Consider the following 6,000-nt stretch of genomic DNA (forward strand, 5'->3'; position numbering starts at 1 on the left):
GCAGCCTCAACCTTCTCATGCTCCACTCATCTCTCAGGAACAGGAACGGACTACTCCACCTCCGTCCTCCGCTTAGCTGGTACAATCCTTGGGTGCAACTCTTGCTAGGAGTCAACCTCCTTCACCCTTGCACCTGCCTTCTGCTCCGTCTGTTGTTCAGCCTATGCAGTCTGAACCTCAGGTTTTCCCTCAGGTTGAGGAAACCTCTGTTGTTGTTCCAGCTCGTTCTGACTCTGCTGTTCAGCATACCATGGTTTAAACCCCATGCAAGCATGCATTAAGCACTCTAGCACTGGTCATGGAATTTCTGAGAAATGTTAAACGCCATGCACACGCTCTGCTTTCCTTTCAGCAGGCTCTGCTTACAGCAGGCTCTACTTCCTACATGCTCAGCATTCAGCATGCTCTGCATTCAGCATGCTCTGCATACAACATGCTCTGCATACAGCATGCTCTGCATTCAGCATGCTCTGCATACAGCATACTCTGCATACATCATGCTCTGCATACCTTACCGCATGCTTCTCAACACATCTTGGGTTGTTGCCAACTCACTAGACTGTCAAGCAGTTTCATAACGTTGCCTTCTAGTCTGCTGCTTTGCACCATTGAACCCTCACTCAGAGAACTTAGCTTTTCTAGGATAAGGTCCCTGTAGATGAGAAAGTTCTTTTCTCCCTCCTTCTGATATTCCCTTGAGGACTCTGTCATTTGGAGGGAGCCTTTAGCTGCATAACCTCTTATGGACTTTTATTTAAGCATAACATGCTTACAGGGAAGGTAATGGTTACACTTCAGCCGCTAATCCCGTCTGTTACCACACCTGCTCCCATAGACCTTGAGCTGTGTTGCATGACATGCAGTCCAAGCTTAGTCCTTGTTAGAGGATTTTTTGTTTACGGAGTCAATGTGTCACGGGGAAGACGTTCAACAACCAACAGAAGGGACTTGTTGTGACGCAGTGGGCAACCTCAGCAACCCGTTAAGGAGTTGTCTGTACGACCCAGACAGTCTAGACAGATTCGGGTTGTCACTGTACTTCCTCGCTTGCCCATGATTGACAGTTTACAGACTGTGCAGCAGTATCATGATCTTGTGTCCGGCTCCGTCAGACGACTGGCTTTTAAGAGCTCCCTCAAGTCGTCGCTGTCTGGAGATTTTCAAATGGACTATGGATCTGACCAAGGAACTGGGCCTCCTGGTCAATTTTGAGGAGTCTCAGCTCGTTCCATCCCAGACCATTGTCTCCTTGGGTATGGATCTTCAGAGTCGAGCTTTTCGGACTTGTCCGTCGGCCCCAAGGATCTTCCAAGCCCTAGAATGCATCCAGAGCATGCTGAGAAGGAACCGATGCTTAGTCAGGCAGTGGATGAGTCTAACAGGGACACTTTCATCGCTGGCCCTGTTCATCGAGTTAGGGAGACTCCTCCTCCGCCCCCTTCAGTATCATCTAGCTGCTCACTGGATAAAGGACATGACGCTAGAGACGGGCTCAGTTCCTGTTTCCGAAGAGATGAGGTCTACTCTAACGTGGTGGAAGAACAGCATTCTTCTCAAGGAAGGTCTACCTTTGGCTGTTCAGACCCCCGACCACCGTCTCTTCTCGGACGCATCGGACACGGGCTGGGGTGCGACACTGGACGGACAGGAATGCTCGGGAACATGGAATCAGGAGCAAAGGACACTTCACATCTATTGCAAGGAGTTGTTGGCAGTTCATCTGGCCTTGATAAACTTCAAGTCCCTCCAGCTTAACAAGGTGGTGGAGGTGAACTCCGACTACACCACAGCCTTGGCTTACATCTCCAAGCAGAGAGGGACTCATTCGAGGAAGTTGTTCAAGTTCGCAAGGGACCTCCTCATTTGGTCAAAGATCGAAAGCTCACGCTGGTAACGAGGCTCATTCAGGGCGATATGAATGTCATGGCAGATCGCCTCAGCCGTAAGGGTCAGGCCTTCCCCACAGAGTGGACCCTTCACAAGAATGTTTGCAGCAGACTTTGGGCCCTGTGGGGTCAGCCAACCATAGTTCTATTCGCTACCTCAATGACCAAGAAGCTCCTCTTGTATTGTTCTCCGATTCCAGACCCAGCAGCAGTTCGCGTGGATGCCTTTCTGCTGGATTGGTCCCATCTCAACCTGTATGCATTCCCGCCGTTCAAGATTGTCAACAGGGTACTTCAGAAGTTCGCCTCTCACAAAGGGACACGGTTGACGTTGGTTGCTCCCCTCTGACCCGCGAGAGAAGGGTTCACCGAGGTACTGCAATGGCTGGTCGACGTTCCCAGGACTCTTCCTCCTAGAGTGGACCTTCTACGTCAACCTCACGTAAAGAAGGTACACCCAAACCTCCACGCTCTTCGTCTGACTGCCTTCAGACTATCGAAAGTCTCTCAAGAACTAGAGGCTTTTCGAAGGAGGCAGCCAGAACGATTGCCAGAGCAAGGACGACATCCACTCTCAGAGTCTATCAGTCTTAATGGGAAGTCTTCCGAAGCTGGTGCAAGGCCAATGCAGTTTTCCTCAACCAGTACCACTGTAACCCAGATTGCTGACTTCCTGTTACATCTAAGGAACGTAAAATCCCTATCAGCTCCTACGATCAAGGGTTACAGAAGTATGTTGGCAGCGGTTTTCCGCCACAGAGGCTTGGATCTTTCCTCCAACAAAGATCTACAGGACCTCCTTAGGTCTTTTGAGACCTCAAAGGAACGTCGGTTGTCCACTCCAGGCTGGAATCTAGACGTGGTCCTAAGGTTCCTAATGTCATCAGGATTTGAACCGTTCCAATCAGCCTCTTTTAAGGACCTCACATTAGAAACTCTTTTCCTCGTGTGCTTAGCAACAGGTAAAAGAGTAAGTGAGATCCACGCCTTCAGCAGGAACATAGGTTTCACATCTGAAACGGCTACATGTTCCTTGCGGCTCGGTTTTTTTGGCTAAAACGAGCTTCCTTCCCGTCCTTACCCTAAGTCGTTCGAGATCCCAAGCCTGTCCAACATGGTGGGGAACGAACTAGAGAGAGTACTTTGCCCTGTTAGAGCTCTTAAGTACTATCTAAGAAGGTCAAAACCATTACGAGGACAATCAGAGCCTTATGGTGTGCTATCAAGAAGCCTTCTCTACCAATGTCTAAGAACTCAGTTTCTTTCTACATCAGGCTTCTGATTAGAGAAGCAAATTCTCATCTGAAGGAAGAAGACCTTGCTTTGCTGAAGGTAAGGACACATGAAGTGAGAGCTGTGGCTACTTCAGTGGCCTTCAAACAAAACCGTTCTCTGCAGAGTGTTATGGATGCAACCTATTGGAGAAGCAAGTCAGTGTTCGCATCATTCTATCTCAAAGATGTCCAGTCTCTTTACGAGTACTGCTACACCCTGGGTCCATTCGTAGCAACGAATGCAGTAGTAGGCGAGGGCTCAGCCACTACATTCCCATAATTCCATAACTTTTTAACCTTTCTCTTGAATACTTTTTATGGGTTGTTCGGTCGGCTAAGAAGCCTTCCACATCCTTGTTGATTTGGCGGGTGGTCAATTCTTTCTTGAGAAGCGCCGAGGTTAAAGGTTGTGATGAGGTCCTTTAGTATGGGTTGCAGCCCTGTATACTTTAGCACCTTTGGGTTGATTCAGCCTCCAAGAGGAACGCTGCGCTCAGTAAGGAAGACGAACTTAAAAAAGAGACAGAGTAACGGTTCAATTCGACTTCCTTACCAGGTACTTATTATTTCATTGTTATTTGAGATAACTGTTATATGAAATATGGGATACTTAGCTATCCTTTAATCTTGTACACTGGTTTTCACCCACCCCCCTGGGTGTGAATCAGCTACATGATTATCGGGTAAGTTTAATATTGAAAAATGTTATTTTCATTAGTAAAATAAATTTTTGAATATACTTACCCGATAATCATGATTTAATTGACCCTCCCTTCCTCCCCATAGAGAACCAGTGGGACCGAGGAATAATTGAGGAGGTGTCAACAAGAAGTACTTGAGTACCTGGCCACAGGTGGCGCTGGTAAGTACACCCCCTTCTAGTATTGTGATAGCTGGCGTATCCCTCCATAGAATTCTGTCGGGCAACGGAGTTGACAGCTACATGATTATCGGGTAAGTATATTCAAAAATTTATTTTACTAATGAAAATAACATTTTTTGTAATAAAAGTTTTATTTGTTCGGTTCTTATTGTGGCTGTATACGTTTATAGAATGATTATAACGTTACTTTTATCTTTACTTTTTTATTTTCTAACCCATTGAAGTAGATGAGGTAAAGAAAGGGAGTAAAGAGGTTAGGTTAGTCTATTGTAATTTGATTTCTCAAAAAGTAATTCGCATGATACACTAAATATAAAATCATATTTTACGGGTGAAAGTTTGGGGGTCGCACAATACACAATATCGGTTGTTACAGAAGTACAGTACAGTATACGGTAACGATTAAATAGATAAAAACATAACCTGGAGTATGCATGTTAGTAGAAAAACGCTATAGCAAAGGGTTAAGTGTATTTAAAATCAAAATTAGTAATATTAAATAATTTAAACACTAATGCAATAAGAAAAAGTAACTTTTATGTACATTTGCATATAATTTAATAATGAATAGAGGACTCAACAATTTCCATATATCTTAAAGTATAATAAAATATAATCATAATGAAATGTTTATTTGTACTTTTGTTACAACTGTTGTGTTTCTCGCAACAATGATTTAAGAGGAAACTGGTGTGTTACGAGGTGAGCATGATGAGTCCAAAGCGTAAGAGCAGTGTTGAGGGTATCAACATTACGAGAGCAAGGAAGGACTGCACATAATCCAGCCTTCACCTCTGTTTCCTTTCTGTAGTCTTCACATACACTTTCCAATACACAAACTGAAAAAGTAACATTTGGTATAACAATACTGTATGTTCAAGTATTTACAGAAGTTTAATCAAATATTTAGCAACAAAATATCTGACGATCACATTATGTACAATGTTTTTATATCACAATGTTTTTCCTGCACTACATACAAATCCTTACGCTCTTTACAGTGGAGATAATTTTGGCGATAGCTGATACTTGCCGAAAAGCTTTTTGCGAGGTGTAACTACCCTCCACTAACTAACAGAGGGGGGGGGTAGCGGAAATAGACAAACCAGCCCGCTGAGACCTGCACTAGTAACTGAACGTCACTTTTTATTTTGGCGGTAAAGATATAGGACAGTATTGCTCTCCTTTTAACCCTGGCAATTGAAAGCAACTGGCTTAAAAGCTTAAAAATCCTCTTTCTTTTCAAAGTGTGACCCTGGACTTCTCTTAGGTGCAGACTCCGTCGCTTCCCTTAGTGAAGCTACGGCAGCCACCACCTGGGGGTATTCTTCCACAGCTGCTTGTGGCAATTCCTACCTTCCTTGGAGCTTTTGAGTCTCCCTTCTAGGGAATGATTTCTGAGGGTGCTACAGTTGGCTGCAGCATCTCCCTTCTAGGGAATGGTTTCTGAAGGTGCTACACTTGGTGGCAGCACACTATGCTTCGGCTCACCTTCGTTCCTGCAGCTCTACCGTAGAAACAAGAGCAGAAATTTCCAATCGGGTGAATCCCTTCAGGGTGAACCCAGAAACTAGTTTCAGCCGTGTTTCACAGGCAGTTTTGGATGCCAACCTTACTCGGCTCATTAACAGGAACCAGAATGCGCTGCCTGTAGGTCCACCTCCAAGTGTTGGGTAACTTCCCCTTCAGAGGGAGAGTTACCCTCCACCGACTGCTGTTCAGCAATATACCCGCTACGATTCATCCATGCCCCGATCTAGCTCTTCAGAGTTTGGCAAAGACAGAGTTATGCAACTGCTTCCAGTCTCTGCTCCTCATCATCATACCCTCAGGGTATAAAAACAAGTCTCGTAAGCAATTTCCCTTCAGGATCTTTGCTAAAGATAATAATGCTTGCCGACCACCTGCAGTCGCCGCCCCTCCCATCAATAACTCTCGTTGGCTATAACTTTTTGGG

Source organism: Palaemon carinicauda, chromosome 1 (assembly GCF_036898095.1).
Source record: "Palaemon carinicauda isolate YSFRI2023 chromosome 1, ASM3689809v2, whole genome shotgun sequence".
In the NCBI taxonomy this organism is placed as follows: Eukaryota; Metazoa; Arthropoda; class Malacostraca; order Decapoda; family Palaemonidae; genus Palaemon; species Palaemon carinicauda.